General features: G+C 40.5%; 1 protein-coding gene across 1 annotated transcript in view; it reads left to right on the top strand.

The window, feature by feature from the left end:
* Positions 1 to 22102, top strand: part of LOC130931796 (phospholipid phosphatase 3-like) — an 85348-nt gene that overhangs the window by 15861 nt on the left and 47385 nt on the right. The gene's annotated exons all lie outside the window — the stretch shown is intronic.

Raw genomic sequence — 22102 nt, 5'->3', positions numbered from 1 at the left:
ATATTTAGCCTTTTTTGTGGGAATATGAGTTTGAACCATTTGTTAAGAGCAGGGGTGTCCAAACGTTTTGCAAAGGGGGCCAGATTTGGTGTGGTAAAAATGTGGGGGGCTGACCTTGGATGACGTCCTTTACGTAGAACAATATATTTAAGCAAATTTTAGCAAGCCATTCTGTGTGTCACATTTTCTTTATTATTTTTTTAAATGAATAATTTCAACAATCTCGCAGCTAGCCTTTGTGGCGTTCTCTTTTGACTCTCGGGCTCTTGCGAAATACTGCTGCTGTGAAATTAAACTAGCTTCAAGTTGCTTCAATTTCTCGCTGCGTATCTTCCCGAGAATCTTGTCGTACATGTCAGCGTGTCTTGTTTGGTATGATTGCTTCACATTGAACTTTTTAAAAACAGCTACTGTCTCTTTGCAAATGAGGCAGACCGAGTTGTTGCATATTTTAGTGAAGAAATAGTCTAATTTCCACCTATTCTTGAAGCGTCGGCCGTCGCAGTCAACTTTCTTTTTTTTTGTTGATAGTCGCCATTTTAGAAAATTGGAAGTAAAGGGTCACACGGGGTAATGTGCTGCTGCCTTTTAGTGGGGAAATGAGGAGCAGCATTTAGTGTGTAAGCTACTTCATATGCAGGTAGCAGCACTGCTGACCAATTTACCGTATCGGCCCGAATGTAAGACAGCCCTGATTATAAGATGACCCCCTCTTTTTCAAGACTCAAGTTTGAAAAAAAGACTGTTTGAACACCAAATTAATATAGTACATCTAAAACAAATGATTATAACAATATATTTGAAAGTTATAAAAGTTTAAAGTTATTTTGCCTCATTCAAATCTTAATATCTGAACATTTAAATATGTAAACTAAAGTGCAATCACATTTGTAAATGAATGGCTTCTGGTTTTTGAAATGTAAATAAACCAATCTATTGTGATAAAACAAATAAATTGCAATAACTGCATTAACCATCAAAGTGAAGTCTAACTAACTGTAGTCTTGAAACAAATCTGAATAAGGAAAAACATTGTAATAAAATAATGCAAACTGGTTAAACTTGAAAGTAGCTGAGATCTGTCATGACAGAACATCGCTTCAATGATATCTGGCGCCATCTAGCGTCGTAAATGGGTATAATGTCTAGACCGCGAATATAAGACGACCCCCACTTTTTCAGTCTTATTTCAATGCAAAAAATAACGTCTTATATTCGGGCCAATACGGTGTGCGGGCCGGACCTAATTGATTCCATGACAGAGGCTAGGGGCCAGATGAAATTTGACTGCGGGCCGCATTTGGCCCCTGGGCCGGACTTTGGACATATCTGGTTAAGAGCATTGTAAAAAATGCATTTTATAGCATTTAAGCTAGTGGACTTTTGCTTGTAAGTTAGCCACGTGGTCTTTTGTTGTACTTACATACCCAGTGTTGCATTGTCACTAGAGTGGGACAAAATATCAAAATGGTGACATATCGCGATACTTTGTACCCAAAAAAGGTTATCCATATGCTTCTGCCAAGAATCGATATATCGTTGCTACCAAAATCTTCTACTAGAATAGGGTCTCTGTTAACGCACTGGCCGCCATTGTCGGCGTTGGAATTCCAATCCATTTAGACTGGGAGGGAGCATTCGAAGCCAGTCTTTCTGACTTTCAGGGCATTTACTGGTCACTTTCTGTTCGTTTTATGGCATTTACAGGTCAAAACCTGTTGAGTTCAACACTTTATTGCCAAATGTATCACATTTGATATACCTAAAATTTCATGATTTTGAGACTAATTCAGAATTTTGACATTTCATTTTGGAAAAAAAAATGATGGATGCAAGTCAACATATGCATCTGCAGGTTCCATGAGAAAAAAAAAACTGGATTTAGCAAGGGTTATAGATATTAGAGCGCTTATTACACATTCGTTTTGACCTTTTTACAAATTTGAAAAAAAGGTTTCATTAGGACCTTATTTTTCAAATTTTGGGATTCTCTGATAATTGCTTCATGTTGCAGGTATTTAAGGGTTAAGTCACTGCCTGTTAATTTGGGGAGAATCCAAGGTCACTTCCTGTTGATTTGGGTTACAGAACAGGAAGTGACCCAGAAATGCCAATAACATAGACTTCATAATATCCAGTGCCTTGCAAAAGTATTCGGCCCCCTTGAACCTTGCAACCTTTCGCCACATTTCAGGCTTCAAACATAAAGATATAAAATTTTAATTTTTTGTCAAGAATCAACAACAAGTGGGACACAATCGTGAAGTGGAACAACATTTATTGGATAATTTAAACTTTTTTAACAAATAAAAAACTGAAAAGTGGGGCGTGCAATATTATTCGGCCCCCTTGCGTTAATACTTTGTAGTGCCACCTTTTGCTCCAATTACAGCTGCAAGTCGCTTGGGGTATGTTTCTATCAGTTTTGCACATCGAGAGACTGACATTCTTGCCCATTCTTCCTTGCAAAACAACTCGAGCTCAGTGAGGTTGGATGGAGAGTGTTTGTGAACAGCAGTCTTCAGCTCTTTCCACAGATTCTCGATTGGATTCAGGTCTGGACTTTGACTTGGCCATTCTAACACCTGGATACGTTTATTTTTGAACCATTCCATTGTAGATTTGGCTTTATGTTTTGGATCATTGTCCTGTTGGAAGATAAATCTCCGTCCCAGTCTCAGGTCTTGTGCAGATACCAACAGGTATTCTTCCAGAATGTTCCTGTATTTGGCTGCATCCATCTTCCCGTCAATTTTAACCATCTTCCCTGTCCCTGCTAAAGAAAAGCAGACCCAAACCATGATGCTGCCACCACCATGTTTGACAGTGGGGATGGTGTGTTCAGGGTGATGAGCTGTGTTGCTTTTACGCCAAACAAATCGTTTTGCATTGTGGCCAAAAAGTTCAATTTTGGTTTCATCTGACCAGAGCACCTTCTTCCACATGTTTGGTGTGTCTCCCAGGTGGCTTGTGGCAAACTTTAAACAAGACTTTTTATGGATATCTTTGAGAAATGGCTTTCTTCTTGCCACTCTTCCATAAAGGCCAGATTTGTGCAGTGTACGACTGATTGTTGTCCTATGGACAGACTCTCCCACCTCAGCTGTAGATCTCTGCAGTTCATCCAGAGTGATCATGGGCCTCTTGGCTGCATCTCTGATCAGTTTTCTCCTTGTTTGAGAAGAAAGTTTGGAAGGACGGCCGGGTCTTGGTAGATTTGCAGTGGTCTGATGTTCCTTCCATTTCAATATGATGGCTTGCACAGTGCTCCTTGAGATGTTTAAAGCTTGGGAAATCTTTTTGTATCCAAATCCGGCTTTAAACTTCTCCACAACAGTATCTCGGACCTGCCTGGTGTGTTCCTTGGTTTTCATAATGCTCTCTGCACTTTAAACAGAACCCTGAGACTATCACAGAGCAGGTGCATTTATACGGAGACTTGATTACACACAGGTGGATTCTATTTATCATCATCGGTCATTTAGGACAACATTGGATCATTCAGAGATCCTCACTGAACTTCTGGAGTGAGTTTGCTGCACTGAAAGTAAAGGGGCCGAATAATATTGCACGCCCCACTTTTCAGTTTTTTATTTGTTAAAAAAGTTTAAATTATCCAATAAATGTTGTTCCACTTCACGACTGTGTCCCACTTGTTGTTGATTCTTGACAAAAAAATTAAATTTCATATCTTTATGTTTGAAGCCTGAAATGTGGCAAAAGGTTGCAAGATTCAAGGGGGCCAAATACTTTTGCAAGGCACTGTATTAGCGGGGCGCGGGGCCTACTAATAGTAGGCCTATCTCTATCAAAGCTGACCAAGTGGAAACATAGACAAAGAGCTTTTTACGTTGAAAATTCTTGTGAATAAATACTTAAATCCCTGAATTCTTTACTGATATGAACATAAAACAGTCTCTTTTCTTTGTTAAAAGCAAAAAAACAGGCAGTTAGCATTTGTTTTACGTAAATATGTCGAATGTGCTGCTAGTCTTAAGCCACTGGCCTGATCACAACAAAGATTTTTACGTTGAAATTTTTGAGAATAAATGCTTAAATCCCTGAATTATTTACTCAAATGAACGTAAAACAGTCTCGATTATTGGTTAAAAGCAAAGAAAAACGGGCAGTTTGCATTCATTTTACGTAAATATGTTGAATATTTGTTCATTCGCTGCCACCCTCCCACTTCAAACGGATTGGACGTCTACATGTGATGAACTCATTCCAATTCACAGCAGAAGGACGAATTATGAACTGGTTGTAGTTCAGGCCTATGAAAGTCAACGATGCAGAATGTGTTTTCCATGGCTGTTTTGTCAGGGACGCGGGCAGGCAGGCAGGATGTGTGTACCCAATTGCAGGGAAACAAAAAGCGAGGCAGATAGGGCGGTGCAAAAAATGATTTAATTAAGGCCAACAGAAAAAACAAAGTACAAACCAAAACTGAGGTGATTCCAAAAACACAGCAGCAAAGAAAACTCAGGTTACTAACAAAAGGCTGGGTATCAAAAAACTTACTTGGAACACGAGGGCTTGGAGAGACATAGACGCTGACACTGACATAGACAATGACGCAACAAGGAGTGACAGAAACTGGGTCATTATATACGCAGACAAGGGGTAACGAGACGAGGAACAGCTGGGTAACACAGGTGGATGCAGATTGCAGGATACACTGGGAAAACACACACAGGTGAGAGCAATGGGTAATCACAGGGACAAGTCACACAAGGAGAAACCAAACACAAAACCTAACAGTACCCCCCCCTCAAGGGACGGATCCCAGACGTCCCGAGGAAACAAAAAGTCAGAAGGTTGCTCGGAGGAGGGAGCAACACCAGCCCGTCACGGCCAGTCAGGCGGGCGTCCAGGACGCCAGACGTTGTGCGACCGCACGGGCCGATCAGGCGGGCGTCCCAGACGAGGCAGTGCTCGGTCTTTCATGCCGCCAAGCCGTGGCAAGAAGCGGGGAGCAGCATCGTCAGGGCGAGGGTCAGGAACTTCGGAGTCTGCTGGCGGGACAGCAGCGGTGTCGTCTGCTGGCGGGACAGCAGCGGTGTCGTCTGCTGGCGGGACAGCAGCGGTGTCGTCTGCTGGCGGGACAGCAGCGGAGTCGTCGTCGTCTGCTGGCGGGACAGCAGCGGGGTCGCAGGAGACTGCTGGCGGAACAGCAGCGGAGTCGCAGGAGACTGCTGGCGGAACAGCAGCGGAGTCGCAGGAGACTGCTGGCGGAACAGCAGCGGAGTCGCAGGAGACTGCTGGCGGAACAGCAGCGGAGTCGCAGGAGACTGCTGGCGGGAGCACAAGACTGCGGGGAGTCGGCGCGGGTGGCACTTGACTGCGGGGAGTCGGCGCGGGTGGCACTTGACTGCGGGGAGTCGGCGCGGATGGCACTTGACTGCGGGGAGCCGGCGCGGGAGGAACTTGACTGCGGGGAGCCGGCGCGGGAGGAACTTGACTGCGGGGAGCCGGCGCGGGAGGAACTTGACTGCGGGGAGCCGGCGCGGGAGGAACTTGACTGCGGGGAGCCGGCGCGGGAGGAACTTTACATGGTGGGATTGAAGGAGGGGTGAAGGAGCTACGGCCCTTACCTGGGCGCCCCCGCTGGCCACCACGCGGAGGTCCAGTGTAGATGGCCAAACGGGAACCCAGGTAAGGGTCCAGAGAAAAAGGCTGGGAAGGGGACGGTGAATGACTGAGGCGTGACAAAAACTGAGAGGGTGAAGAATAGGGCATGGAATAAAAATCTGGGTCGGAGTCGGTGTCAGAAAGAAAATCATATGAATTGCTATATTCTTCAAAATCAGAAAAATCAGAATCTAAAAAAACGTGGCGAGGCAGAACATAATCGGGGGAACGGGCGGATGGTCGTCGGCGTGCACGCCGGTATCGGATTTTTCCCGCTGGGTCCACCATTGGTTGCGTCATTCTGTCAGGGACGCGGGCAGGCAGGCAGGATGTGTGGACCCAATTGCAGGGAAACAAAAAGCGAGGCAGATAGGGCGGTGCAAAAAATGATTTAATTAAGGCCGACAGAAAAAACAAAGTACAAACCAAAACTGAGGTGATTCCAAAAACACAGCAGCAAAGAAAACTCAGGTTACTAACAAAAGGCTGGGTATCAAAAAACTTACTTGGAACACGAGGGCTTGGAGAGACATAGACGCTGACAATGACATAGACAATGACGCAACAAGGAGTGACAGAAACTGGGTCATTATATACGCAGACAAGGGGTAACGAGACGAGGAACAGCTGGGTAACACAGGTGGATGCAGATTGCAGGATACACTGGGAAAACACACACAGGTGAGAGCAATGGGTAATCACAGGGACAAGTCACACAAGGAGAAACCAAACACAAAACCTAACATGTTTATGAGTATTTGTGCATTCCTGCTTGTAGTGAGGTTGACCTGACAAGGTCTGCGCCCTGCAGCTAAATCTGCGATGTCGCAGAGGTCACAAGGAATCGGGCATTTGTCACATGAGGCGAGTGTACAGGGACGGGCCCTAACAAGCTATGTTTGCTGCTTGAGTTTGTGGTATTTTGGCTGTCATCAGCCTAATTAAGACACTTACAGACTTCCCCAACAAATTATGAAGATTAACATGTTGATTTATTGCAGGTAAGTTTTTAAAGCCTAACGACACAGAGTTGCTTTAAAAATGAACGCTATTTACATTGATCAACATCATTCCAACTGTTCTAATGGCTTGTTATTTCATAACTCACTTTCATTAACTCACTGACTGATATTGACTGTGATTGATGTCCAATCTATATGGATTTGGAGGTGAATTTAAAACAAGAATTTTCAACGGAGAAGCTTTGTTTACATAAGGCGGCCGCCCCATTGACTAACAGACTAGCACGTACTTCGACATATTTGCATTAAATAAATGCTAACTGCAAGGTTTTTTTTTTTTTTTTTTTTTGCTTTTAACCAAGAATCGAGCCTGTTTAACGTCCATATCTATAAAGAATTCAGGGAATTAAGCATTTATTCACAAGAATTTTCAACAGAAAAGCTCTTTGTTTACATATGGCGGCCACTAATTTCCTCACTGACTAGCCTTATAGTTCGCAATATTTACGTAAAATAAATGCTACCTGAACAGTTTTTTTGCTTTCAACCAAGAATCAACACTGTTTTACGTCCATATCTATAAAAAAAAAAAAAAAAATCAGGGATTTAAGCATTTATTTCACAAGAATTTTCAACGGAAAAAGCTTTCTCCACATATAGCGGCTGCTAATTTCCTTACTGACTAGCCTCATAGTTCGCAATATTTACGTAAAATAAATGCTACCTGCATGTTTTTTTTTTTTTTTTGCTTTTAACCAAGAATCGAGAATGTTTTACGTCCATATGTGTAAAAACAAAAAATTCAGGGATTTAAGCATTTATTTCAAAAGAATTTTCAACGGAAAAAGCTCTTTCTTCACATATAGCGGCTGCTAATTTCCTTACTGACTAGCTTCATAGTTCGCAATATTTACGTGAAATAAATGCTACCTGCACGTTTTTTTTTTGTTGCTTTTAACCAAGAATCGAGAATGTTTTACGTCCATATGTATAAAAAAAAAACAAAAAAAAAACGGATTTAATCATTTATTTTACAAGAAATTTCAACGGAAAAAGCTCTTTCTCCACATATAGCGGCTGCTAATTTCCTTACTGACTAGCCTCATAGTTCGCAATATTTACGTAAAATAAATCCTACCTGCACGTTTTTTTTTTGCTTTTAACCAAGAATCGAGCCTGTTTCACGTCCATATCTATAAAGAATTCAGGGATTTAAGCATTTATTCACAAGAATTTTCAACAGAAAAAGCTCTTTGTTTACATATAGCGGCCACTAATTTCCTGACTGACTAGCCTTATAGTTCGCAATATTTACGTAAAATAAATGCTACCTGCATGTTTTTTTGCTTTTAACCAAGAATCGAGAATGTTTTACGTCCATATCTGTAAAGAATTTAGATATTCAAGCATTTATTCACAAGAATTATTTCTTTTTTTTTTTTTAGCCTGTCCTGTTCAGCTGTTTGACACAGAGAATGGAAGTCCAAGTGCCCGGATAGTCTGAACAGTTTTTTTTCTACATTGAGAGTCTGACATACTCCCATTGTGATCATTCAACATACCTCATTTATTATGACAAAGCAGCAAGCAGGAAGGGTTTATGGGGGGGACAGAAGAAAAGAAACACAAGAGAAGAAAGAAAAGAAACCCAAATTACAAGAAGAAATACATTGAACGTCTAGACTAACTACTAATATGTTGGTGCTATCTTCAGATAGATGTATTTCCGGTTAACACCATGTGGGGGCCTGTTGACCAGGGAGAGATGGGGATGGGGGTGTCTATAAGCTAAGTGATTTAAAGGGGTAGAGTGTACACAAATCAGCTCTGTGATCTAGAACCCAGTAATCGTGTGAATCCTTTGTGAGTGTAGGCCTGTTGGCGACCGACTCTACCCTGCCCCATCGCCAATTCCGGCACCGAGACCCCCCCACACAAGAATTTTCAATGGAAAAAGCTCTTTCTTCACATATAGCGGCTGCTAATTTCCTTACCGACTAGCCTCATAGTTCGCAATATTTACGTAAAATAAATGCTACCTGCACATTTTTTTTTTGCTTTTCACCAAGAATCAAGACTGTTTTACGTTCATATCTCTATAGAATTCAGGGATTCAAGCATTTATTTACAATAATTTTAAACAGAAGAAGGTCTTTGTCTGTGTTTCCACTCCGTCAGCTTTGACGGAGATAGGCCCCGTGTCCTGTCAATACATTATGAAGTCTGTGTTTCAAGCTATATAAAATATTTTCATAACATTTGTGATGATATGTTGACAGACAATTAGTTGAATGAAACCTATTTTATATGTTGAGGGGATCTGTATCGCTTTCACTGACACCAATTAACTTTGAGGCGGGTGGCAGGAACCCTGCCACACAAAAACAACTACAAATGTGCTGACTTCTTCACGGCATATGTCACTTCCCCCTTTCCCCTATTCATTATAAAAACGGAAGTGGGAGCAACAAAATAGACAAAGTTTTGTCTGAGAAGGAAAAAGAAAAGGAGGCTACCAGGATATACAGAATAAACGTTGGCTGTCACTCGCTGGCGTGACGCCCTGCCCCCCCCCCCCCCCCCCCCACCGAACTCGTCAGTCCCGACTCGTTCGGTTGGGTTGGGGGGGTTTAGCAACCCTAAGCCACATGGTTGCCAACCGTCATATACTGTTGTTTACCCACAACTGGATTCATTACCTTATTACTTTTCATCCTTCACACAGCCGCTGGAAACAGAAATGTTTAATCCGACCATCATGATTTTAGGTCACTATACGGGTGTGCAGTCTTTAAGGCAAAACACTACCGCTTTTGTCCCCCTGCGTCGCTAAATCGACCAAAACTGAAAAGTTAACAAGTGTTAAAGTGCGTACGACAGGAGAAAAAAAAAAAGTCTTAAATCGCATTATTATGTGAATTAAAATCATATTTTGGAACGATTCGAGTATATAGAACAATTTGGCAAAGCGCAGATGATGAGAAATTAGTCTTTTAATCCGCCGTTTAGCCACGCCTACCATTATAGGGCTCTAGCGCCCCCAACAGGAGGATGACGTCGGCAGGGTCATGGTTTCATTTGATTTAGAACTCAGCCAATTGAGAGGGAATTATTCAGAATGAGTAAAATGCGACAAAGAGAGCCGCAAAATGTCATTGTTTCAGTCTCTCTACTTTTTACAGGATATTCTTTTTATTGAAGTATTTTTTTTTCCCCAACTGCTAAATAAATGGTATGGTCATGACAAATAACAGTCTTGTGCTAAATGGAATAAGAAATAATCAAAGTGCATTTAATCAGAAAGACATGGCAAAATTACTCCATAATGGTCAAAACTGTCGACTTCACCTTTACTGTCGCACCTCCAAACGATATTTTATGCCACCGTAGTTAGTCAGGCTTTTGTCATTTCCCTGCCTCGGCTTCGAAGAATGTAAACAAACCAAGAGGCGTGACAGCTAGCCGATATGCTAACCTGAACAGAGTGATGTTTCAAAGTCTTCGAAGCAAAAAAAAAAAAATCACACAAAACTACCCCGGATCATTTCACACGGCGCCGGGGTTGTCGATTGTCTTCGCTGATTGGCAACCCGCCAGGCAGCGAGCAAGTTTGAGCTCGTCGTTGCACTGCTGTGGGCAGAGTGCTCGTTTGCTCAGAAGCAGCTGGACAATGACCGCTGGACAAATCGGCCGACGTCGGAGCAGTGCGTAGCTGCCACATGCTCAACACCAATATGACGTAAAATAATGCTTCACTACAGGGCGAAGACGTAAACAGTGAGAGAGTCATATGAGAGTGTCTGTAGTTGTTGTGCAGCTAACATGGCAGTATGTGTCTGAGGAGAACTTGTCTACATGTCCTTCCATGATCAAACATAATTGTACTTTATTTAAAGAAAGTTTGTAGTGTTTACTTTGTAATCGCTGTATTCCCGGCCATTTTTAACACAAAGTTGCAATTTCTGATGGGGTTGAAAATTGGACAGAACACCGAGAACACGAAGAAGGCAATAAGCCGAGTACAGCGCTCTACGGGCGGGGGTGTGTGTGACAAGACGCCGGTCGTTGGCCAAGTGGCATTCTTGGTGGACAAGGAGCGTTGTCAGCCACAAAATGCAAGCCACCTCTGAATTAAAACGTGTGCCATGATCCCAGTATTTGACATAATACAAAAAACGATGTTTACTTCCTTACTTCCTTGTAAGTCCAATTGTCTCACAGTTGTCGCACTTGTCTTGGCCGATCTTGGGGTGAACGGAAACTTTCTGAAACCCAAAAAGGCTCACACGCCTCTCCATGGTGCAGCTACAAAAGCCTGCAGCCGTTTGGCTGGCGTGATGCGAAAAATAAACGAATTAATCCGCAAAATCAGCTGAATCCGGAGTCCATCTGTATGCTATAAAGCAACGCTGTATTGTGAGATGCTGACCCGGGTGACGTGACATTCGCATTCGTCCTAAACCTAAGACTGAAGCCGGAAGTCACTCATTTTCATGGCGCGGGATTCAAAAATTGAATATGGCGGAAAACACTCAGGTGACTTGAAGTTCCGCTCTGAGACCCCCAATTTGGCCAAATTTCAAAATTGTCCGATATGCATGTGCGATACATCATTGGAAAACTTAAAATCTAAATTTTATGGGGGATTAAAAATTTTGAACTGGAGGGCAATTTAAAAAAAAAAAAAAAAAAGGTTTTAAAGAGCAAAACCCTATCTGAAGGCAAGAGCACTCGAGAGCAGAATTACAGACGCCATGACTTTAACGAGATATTATCGCGTACTTACCTTGTTTCGATCCAAAAACTCCATGTCGCATGTATCACTGAGTGTGAAGACACAGTTGTGAATGCCCACAGCTGGATTTTTTGAAGATTTTATGAGTGAAACATGGCAATATAACAAAGGTCGCGCTGCGGAAATCGCAGACATCAAAGAGTGGTTGAGATTTTCTTTTTCATATAATTACCCCTTCAAACGTTTTTTTTTTTTCAATTTATCTTTGTTTGATCGATTATTTATCATCTAACATATCAGACAAAATGCGACAGTAACAAAAAAAAAAATACAATTAAGCGATAGTTATGAGGTAGATATCCGTGACTTTTTTACAGACGCCATTTTTTTCATTGTGACGTCATTTGTTTAAAGGTTTAAAATATGGGATTAATTTTTGGGGTGGCGTGGCTCAGTGGTAGTGTAATTGTCCCCCAACCTGGAGGTTGTGGGTTCTATTCTTCACCCTGATGAACTCGTCTAAGTGTCCTTGAGCAAGACACTGAACCCCACGTTGCTCCTGGTGCTGCGTCACCAGTAGGTGGATGGTGAGATAGTGTAAAGCGCTTTGAGCGTCTTGAAAGGTGGAAAAGCGCTATATAAGTGTAACGCCATTACCATTTTTAATTTTTTTAAACGCAATATTAGACCAATTAATGATTCTAAGTTAAAAATGACAGCCATTTTGAATAATAAATATAATTAATTACCTTAGTTTAATGGCTGGGTTAAAACAAAAGTGGTTGCGCGACGTCTGTAAACGGGGGTTTTCAGGGTAAAACGGAAAAATTAAAAATAGTTCGGGGGCTTCATGCGCCATGAATCTGCTATGGCAGCATATAGACGCATTGTTCTATCAAACACAACAGTTGTTTTGGCTTAAAATACAGCAGTTTCTTTTAAAGAGGAGTGCAAGAGCAGAAACTGCTTTTTCAGTCTTGTCTGTGTTTTCCGCCATATATAAAACAATCGCTTCCACACACATCCAAGCGGTCCATTTCATTCAGGAGCATAAAACACCGTGTGAAATATGAAATAAACATGCTTTTTGGTGTCATACGCACTTTAAATCAGGGGTCCCCAACCTTTTTTGCACCACTGACCTTTGTTATTTGGGTCTTTTTTTTCCACGGACCAGTGTTCTGACAAATTTTGCAACCCATCAAAAATTGCAACGATGCGGTTCTGCGCATGCGCGTAACTTTAAACATAGCCGCAAAATGCGCAAATGCAGCGATTCCAAAGTAAACACTACAAACTTTCTTGAAAGAAAGGAATATTAACTTACGTTTGATCATGGAAGGACTTGTAGAAAAGTTCTCCTCAGATTCATCCTGCCATGTAAGCTGCACACAACAACTGCACACCGCGCTCACCATTAACGACTTCGCCTTGTCGTTAAACATTAATTAAGAAGCCCGCTTCACAAAGATACGATGTTGGAAATTGTAGCAAGGTTTTCAATGCTCTTGTCGCGATGTCAGGATATTCCACAACAAATTTAATCCAGAACCTCGGTAGAGCTGTTGTCTCAAATGTACGTTTAATAAGGTCGCCGTCATTTGCGATCTCTCTGTTTATTCACAAACGGGTCACAAATCCACTCCTTTGCAGTCCGTGGGTCTTCGAAGTTGTAGGCTCGTCAGGTGCCCTTTTCGCCGTAAAAATATCTCCAAAGACGTCTGTTTTCCAGTTATCATCGCTCGTGTGGGGGCTAATTATTTCCGGGAACAAATGTGCTGCGCCAATGGCCTAGTAATACGTTATTATCAAGGACAAGCGCACATAGATACTATATTATATACACAAACAAGATGTACTGCTAGCAGTCCAATCAATGGACTTCTATGACGACATTGTAATCTATCCCGTAGTATTATATCTAGAGTAGACACAGATATTGGTGTGTTAAGCAGGGGCACAGGGTTAATTCGGCCAGAATGCGGTCGTTATTAAATTATTATTTCTGTGCGGCCCGGTACCAAATGCGCCACGGACCGGTACTGGTCCGCGGCCCGGCAGATGGGGACCCCTGCTTTAAATGATCAAACGCGTATATCGGTATCGGATTTTTGGATTTGGACAATATCAAGATATCGGTTAAAAAGTCTTCATTGGGCAACTCTAGAAAACACACATCTCCAAAGCTGTACTTCATCACTGCTTACCAAAGTCGTTTTTTCCATGACACACCAAAAAGGAGTTTCTCAAAATGTTTTCCTTCATTATCCATTTACAACATCTCATAACATTTTCTGTCAGTTTTGCTCAGCCCATGTGAACATGTATCATTGTAGATGTCACTTTTGCAAAACTGAGCGGGTGGTACAGTGGCAAAGTCCGGTCAGTTACCACTCCCTTTTTCCGCATGTTTTTACCCATTCCCTCCTCATCATAAAAGTCCAATTTTAAGAGTGAGTTCATGCACTTAGCTAGGTGTGTGTGTGGTTCTTGGACGGGTAGTAGATTTATGTAAGTAGGATTCCAGTCTTTTTGGCAGACTGAGCGCAGCTGTATGCGGCAAGCACGTAACAACATGTCAAGGCGTACAGGCCAGAGAATATTAAATGGTCTCCTGAGTGTGTGTGTATGCGTGTATTTGCAGAAGTGAGAATGTGTGTCAGTTGCACCAGCTGCCATGCGCACATTGTTTGTTGACAAATCTAACTTGGCATCATTTCTGCGGTTAAGAAAGGGCGTGCCATTAAAAATGTGGCAGTCCAATAATTAGCCAACGGAAGAAAGGCTTTGGCTGACTCTCCGTAGTTGATGTTTTAACACGCCGCTGCATCCATTAGCGTCCCCCAATACAATCACATTGCTTTTGATTCTTACACTCATTAGCTCACAAGAGTTGGCTGGGAAATGTTTTAATTATCAGTAGAGGTGCACGATATCCATTTTTTGAAACCGATATCGATAACTTCCTGCTCATCAAGGCCGATACCGATATGATAACCGATAATGTATATGGCGGAAAACACAGACAAGGCTGAAAAAAGCAGTTTCTGCTCTTGCACTCCTCTTTAAAAGAAACTACTCTATTTTAAGGCAAAACAATGGTTGTGTTTAATAGAACAATATGTCTATATGCTGCCATAGCAGATTCATGGCACACGAAGCCCCCGAACTATTTTTAATTTGTCCGTTTTACCCTGAAAACCCCCGTTTACAGACGTCGCGCAACCGCTTTTGTTTCAAACCAGCCAGAAAATGAAGGTAATTAAATATATTTATTATTCAAATTGTCTGTTGTTTTTAGCTTAGAAATCATTCATTGATGCCTCATATTTCGTTTAAAAACAAACCAAAAAAAACACTTCAAAAAATTATTCACTCACATTTTAAACTTTTAAACAAATTATGTCACAATAAAAAATGGTGTCTGTAAAAAAGTCACAGATATCTACCTCATAACTATCGCTTAATTGTATTTTTTTTTGTTGCTGTCGCATTTTCTCCGATATGTTAGATGATAAATAATTGATCCAAACAAAAAAAAAGTTGGGAAAAAAAAAAACATTTAAAAGGGTAAGTATATGAAAAAGAAAATCTCGACCACTCCTTGATGTCTGCGATTTTTGCATCGCGACCCTTGTTATATGACCATGTTTCACCCATAAAATCCCCCAAAAATCCAGCAGTGGCCATTCACAGCCATGTCTTGACACTCAGTGATACATGCTACGTGGAGTTTTTGGATCGAAACAAAGTACTTACGCGATAATATCTCGTTAAAGTCATGTCGTCTTTAACTCTGTTCTCGCGTGCTCTCACCTCCAGATAGGATTTTGCTGTTTAAATATGTTTTCTTTTTAAAAATGCCCTCCAGCTCAAAATTTTTCTTTCCCCAGAAAATTGAGATTTTAAGCTTTCCAATGATGTATCACACATGCATATCGGACAATTTTGAAAGTTGGCCAAATTGGGGGTCTCAGAGCGGAACTTCAAGTCACCTGAGTGTTTCCCGCCATATATAATTTTTAGGGCTGTCAAAATTATCGCGTTAACGCACGGTAATTAATTTTTTAAATTAATCACGTTAAAATATTTGACGCAATTAACGCACATGTCCCGCTCAGACAGTATTCTGCCTTTTGGTAAGTTTTACAGCAAGGCTTTTTGTGCTGTCTAACAGCGAACTCTTGTGGTCGCTTTGCGACATGATTTATTGTTTTCTTGCCAGTTCAATATGGCTGCAGGACATCTCGGGCTGACGCCTATGTTGTAATGTTGTGCTTATATGATCCTTAGACAAGATTTGTCCGCAAGTATGGTTGTTGTGAAGAATGTACATATTATGTTAGTAAGCGAAATGTTATATTTTTTTGTATGAGACGCTTTTTGTTTATGTTTAGTGAACCTGTATAGCGTGCTAAGCTAACGTTGTTGCTAATGCAATGCTTGTGTACTGTTTTTTTTTGTAGTTTTACGACAATCTAAAGAGGACAATGGTTTGAGGCTATTTTATTAATAAATCAGATGAAAAAGGAAGAAGTCTGATTATTAAGGCGTCAATCACTAGCTGTCTAGCTTTGGAAAAAGTAGACGCTTCGGAGTGAGGACAGCATAGACAGATTTAAATGACAGTAGAGTGAAATGCCCACTACAGTCCTTATGTACCGTATGTTGAATGTATATATCCATCTTGTGTCTTATCTTTCCATTCTAACAATTTATTTTACAGAATATATATATAATTTACAGAAAAATATGGCATATTTTATAGATGGTTTGAATTGCGATTAATTACGATTAATTAATTTTTAAGCTGTAATTAACTCGATTAAAAATTTTAATCGTTTGACAGCCCTAATAATTTTTAAATGTATATTCACCTGAGTTTTTGAACACCTGTAGGTCAAAAATACCTAGTGGTTGATTCAGCATATATTTGCCTTTGACTGAACCAGAATTTTCATGATGACTTGAACATTATTATAATGAAAAAAAAAAAACAAAGACAAGAACAGTTTTGACTTCAAAAAAAGTGCCGATATTAATTTTTTCAAATAAATATAATTTGAGTCAATAACAATCAATCAGTCAATATAATTGACGATGTGTTCCCCTGACCAATGAGCACTGATCTAAAACAAACATAACCCTAATGGGTATTGTGCTTTGTCAGTAGATAAAACATTTGGTGCAACAGGAGAGGAGACTTTTGTGGTCTTGGTCCATGAAACAACTTTCTTAACCTGGCAATTATAGGACAGGAAGCCTATCAATAACCAAAAGGCCTTTCAAGAACTTGTAAACATAACACTGTAAAATGCAAACATTTGCTAACTGCCATAGTAAGGTTTATACTGTAACTACGGTGGCCGAGAGGTGTCAGGCGAAATGTAAAGTCCAAACACTTTGCAAATAGAAAAAGTACGAACCCCAATTGCAAGCGCTTTGCAAAAGAATAAAAAACACGAATGCAAACTGCCACAACACGATCCCCAATTCCTAAAGCGCGATCGCAAATTGGCAAAAGCACAAACCCCAATTGCCACAACACGGCAGCAAATGGCTCGCAGCACGAATGCAAATTGCCACAACACAATCCCCAATTCCTAAAGCGCGATTGCAAATTGGCAAAAGCACGAACGCCAATTGCCACAACACGACAGCAAATGGCTCGCAGCACGACCGCAAAAGGCTCGCAAGACAATTGCAAAGACGATGAAAAAATGATGTCACTTTGTATATTGCTATATGTGCTTTGTGACCATCTCTACGGGCCTCCGTAAAGTTGCCCCCCCCCCCATCAGACGCAAATCTATATAAAAATGATGTTAATCGTTTGTGCTGCAATGGTTTTGTAGATACAGTATTATGCTTTTATTGAGATATAAATTTCGAGTGGGGACGTCACTTGTAGCTTTTTCTTAGCTTAGCTCACGCAGCTAATGGAGCGTACCAACTCTCTCAATAACAGAGGGGTGTCCTAACATCTAGCACGAACAGAGCACAAAAAATTCGGGTCCATTTAGCGGTAAATAAGGGGGCTTGGGATATTAATTTTGAGTGATGACGTCCCTCTTAGCCCCTCATTTACTGCAAAATAGTTCCGAATTTGTGCCATTCGTTTGTGCTGCTTGTTAGGACACCCCTCTGTTAGTTATGTTAATGGAGCGTACCAACTCTCTCCCTCTGTTATTTTAATGAAGCGTACCAACTCTCTAAATAACAGAGGGGTGTCCTAACAGCTAGCACAAACGAATAGCACCAATTCGGAACCATTTTGCAGTAATTTGCAGTAAATGAGGGGCTTAGAGGGACGTCATCACTCGAAATTAATATCTCAAGCCCCCCAATTTACCGCAAAATGGACCCGAGTTTTTTTTTGCTCTGTTCGTGCACAATTTGTTGATGAAGTCATCAGGAACATCAATCTTGAATGGCTCCCAGAGTTCATCAACATTCTTGGGTTTCGTCTTCCATGCTTCCTCTTTCATCCTACCCCAGACATGCTCAATGATGTTCATGTCTCTTGACCGGGTTGGCCAGTCCTGGAGGATCTTGATCTTCTTTGCCTTGAGGAACTTTAAGGTAGAGATTGAAGTATGCGATGGAGCACCATCGTGCTGCAGAATTTGTCCCTTTTTATGGTTAGGAATGTAAGAAGCAGCTAAGATTTGTTGGTATTTCAGACTATTTATCTCTCAGGGTGCAGACAATTAAAAAAACGTGTGGCATTTGCCAAGGCCCACAGCCTGTCAAAAGGATGGACGCTAGAAAAGTGGCAAAAGGTGGATTTTGCTGATGAATCTTCCATTGAATTACATCACAGTCGCTGCACATATTGCAGGAGACCTACTGGAGCCCGCATTGAGCCGAGATTCACTCAGGAAACAGTGAAGTTTGGTGGTTACACCATTACGAAATCATGGTCTGGGGTTACACCCAGTGTGGGGGTGTGCGAGAGATCTGCAGGGTTGAAGGCAACATAAATAGTCTGAAATATCAACAAATCTTAGATTATATTCCTAACCATAAAAAGGGACAAATTCTGCAGCAGGATGGTGCTCCATTGCATACTTCAATCTCTACCTCAAAGTTCCTCAAGGCAAAGAAGATCGAGATCCTCCAGGACTGGCCAACCCGGTCATGAAACATGAACATCATTGAGCATGTCTAGGGTAGGATGAAAGAGGAAGCATGGAAGACGAAACCCAAGAATGTTGATGAACTCTGGGAGCCATGCAAGATTGATGTTCCTGATGACTTCATCAACAAATTGTATGAATCCTTGCCAAACCGCATGGATGCAGTCCTTCAAGCCCATGGAAATCATACATATTATTAAATTTGGATCTCACAGCACCACTACTTAATTGACTTAGGTTATTTAGCATATTTTTGGATTTGAAGTACATTTTTTGTTCAATTTTCACACTACTTTCTGTAGGCGACAAAACTTTTGTCTTCCCAAAATTTGACCTTTAGTGCCTTCATTAAATGATAAATCTTTTTTTAAGTGAAACAAATATATTTTTGTACATTCAACATCATTTGGGAGGGTATTAGCTTTCATATGAGCCATTTCTGAAACCAGTTGAATAATTAAAAGTTATTAGCAATTGTTTCTACAAAATGGATAAGCGACAACACTTTTGTCAGGGACTGAATATATATATATATATATATATATATATATATATATATATATATATATATATATATATATATATATATATATATTTCATATACTTATATTTTGGGAAACAAAAGGGAAAAATGTCTTATGTGTATCTCTTTCCAATGCTAAAGCTGAATAAATACAATGAAAAAAAAAAAAAATTCTGCGGTTTCTACACTTATCGCGGTGGGTTCTGGCCTGGACTCTTTGGATAGTTATTTTGGGTTACTTAAAGGGTTCATTCCCACTTATGCGGAAATTCGGTTTACATTGCCAGCATAGGAACGGGAACACGTTCATAACCCGGGGACTACCTGTAATTGTGTCTATATATCGTGAGATCGTGATCCTTGTATCCCAAATTGTATCGTGAGGTACTCAGAGGTTCCTACGCCTAGTACATATGTTGAATGAAATTACATTTCAACGAGGAAATGTCAAATATAGTTTTAATGAGGCATCTGCAATCTTATCCTAACTTGAAGGTTGCTTAATAGCCAATGTTACCCACAGCTATTAGGTCTAAAGAGGAAATTGCAAGTATTTGGTTTGGGAAGCATTAGCAGGTCTACCTGAGTATTACTCAATCTTATCCTTGAGGATATTATCTTTTGTTTAGCAACAGCAATGTTTCTGCTATGAGTCACAGGGATGATTATCCTTTTCCACTATTCGCGTTTGGCTTTTTCCGCAACTGACTTCTGAATGTGACTGAGGGGATAATAATTTTATCTTTTTTTTTTTGTCTTTATAATGTGAATTCAGATTTGTTCATAAATGCAGTATATACAGTATTTTTGTGATAATGGCAGAAAATGTGCAAAGACTGAGAATTATGTAGTATTCAATGGTGAAGGTACAGCATTTAAGTGTTTTAACTCATGGATTGCTGAAACTGAAAAAGCTGGCAATGAACGATCACGTTTACCTGCCATTGACAGCGCTTGATGTCCAATTAACCCTTAGATGCATAAGTGGGTCAAAAATGACCCGGTGAGGTTATTTTCTTGAAATATCTTCGGATTGAAAAATTGTTATCAATTCATATTCCAGGTATTCCTCGAAAAACATGTTGTTGATATAATGCCATTCAAATTTTTGATGAACTTTTTTGAACATTTGAAGAAATTGTCATTTTTGTATTACTACCCTAAGCTTCCACAAGTGGGTCAAAAATGACCCACATGCATTTTCTTTGGAATCCAATGGAAGTCTTTCATTCTTATTAACTTTGGCTGTCAGGAATAAATTTACCGTGGACCACACAGATTAGGTATGTAAAAAGTGACATCCCTCAAGATTATTTTACACAGCAAGAGATGATATGTGTACTGTAAGTATTATGTCCATATAGTATTTTGTGTGTGTGTGTATTTTATGACTCTTTTTTATTATTATCAACAAATTAACCTACTTCATAACTAGCTAGCTAACTAAGGCTAGGTTCATACCGCAGGTCCTAATGCACAATTCCGATATTTTGTCATATTTGTTTTTTTGGTGTGCCCGTTCAGACTGCCTTTGTCCAGTGAGCCTGTTCAAGTATCACACATGCGCTCTAATTCGGAGTCCGAGATGCGCTGAGCAAACTGGCCCGCATGCGCAGGAGCATTGGAGCAGAGAGAAAACCGAGCATTCTCAGACTTATCATCACCCCATTTTATTTTTTTATGACTGGTGTCAAACCCGCTCCTTTCCCAAAATCTGCATTCAAGCTAGGCGCTAATGCACAGTTGCAACGCTGCCGTAGCGCCCTGTCTGTCTCGCTCTTTGCTGATGTTAATTGCTGTATGAATTCCAATTTGGGGGACTTGACAGTTCAGACCGCAGCCACATTCTGGAAAAATGTGGCCCGGATGAGATTTTAACCACATACAAAAGTGACCTGGATCGAATTTGAAATGGTCCACATTTAGCCAACTTTTCCCGTTCAGTCGAGTTGGAAAAACACGAAAAAATCGGATTTGTGCAGTAAGACCTGCGGTATGAATCTAGCCTAAGTTAGCTAACATTACTGTACATATATATATATAGTGTGTATTTATTTATACAGCTACATATTGATCTACTGGAAAACACTACTCTTATGTTTCCTTATCCAAAATGTCATAGCTGCTAGATTTACAGCTGAAATGGTCCTACAGATGTTGGATGATGGAGAGGCAGTGACGGGGTTGGACTCAAGTGGCCGAAATTTCTGTTGATGAGGACCCAGACTATTGTCCAGGTGGCAGTGGCAGTAGTCCACCTGGAAATCCAATTGAACAGGATCAATTTGGCTCATAAGATTCCACTTTTGTGTCCTCTGAAGAAGAAAGTGTCCAAATCATGGCCATCAGAATGAGTTGGTAGGCTCTTACTAGAGAGAATTACCTCTCACCCAGGGCAGAACACAGAACCACAATATCCTCAGAAATCGTTCAGTGCCTCCACAAGGGCTTAGCACCGCTGTCTCACCAAAAAGATGCATGGAAGCTCTTCATCAATGATGATAAAATACAAGGAAGGATAAAGTCTATTGCTGTTCATATTTTTTCAAAAATGTTAATTGAATCAAAGATATTTCAAGCATGAAATCATTCTTGTGTGGCCCTAAATATAATACTAATTAATATACAAGTGATTTTTCTTCACCAAAATGGTATAAAACCACATTGGTTCTAATATGGGTCATTTTTGACCCACTTATGGAAGAGTGTAGGGTCCAGTAACTTGCGCATCTAAGAGTTAATTTGGGTTGGTTAAAAAAGGATAGTCTAGCGGCGTCAATGGGAGCCAGTGAGTTAACAGTGCCCGATGACATTCTGCAGCATCTGACACAAAATGATTTTTCAAAGCCTTAATTTATATAATATTAATTAAACTTGGGCAAACTTGTTAACAACACTCTTCTCTCAGGGACATTAATCAGTCTGTTATAACTGAAACAGATTTTAAAATGTCTTGTTAAAACATTTTTATAGGCACAAAAATACAAAATACGCATATTTGTATATTTGTCTGATATTATCATGTAGCTGATAATATCGGCCGATGACAGAATTTTAAACTGAAATCGGCTATAATTTCACTATCGGTTTTGGACCAATATGCATATTTGTC

The sequence above is a fragment of the Corythoichthys intestinalis genome, chromosome 16, assembly GCF_030265065.1.
Source record: "Corythoichthys intestinalis isolate RoL2023-P3 chromosome 16, ASM3026506v1, whole genome shotgun sequence".
NCBI classification, from domain to species: Eukaryota; Metazoa; Chordata; class Actinopteri; order Syngnathiformes; family Syngnathidae; genus Corythoichthys; species Corythoichthys intestinalis.
The sequence above is the reverse complement of the archived record's forward strand: the minus strand, read 5'-3'. Positions and strand labels throughout refer to the sequence as shown.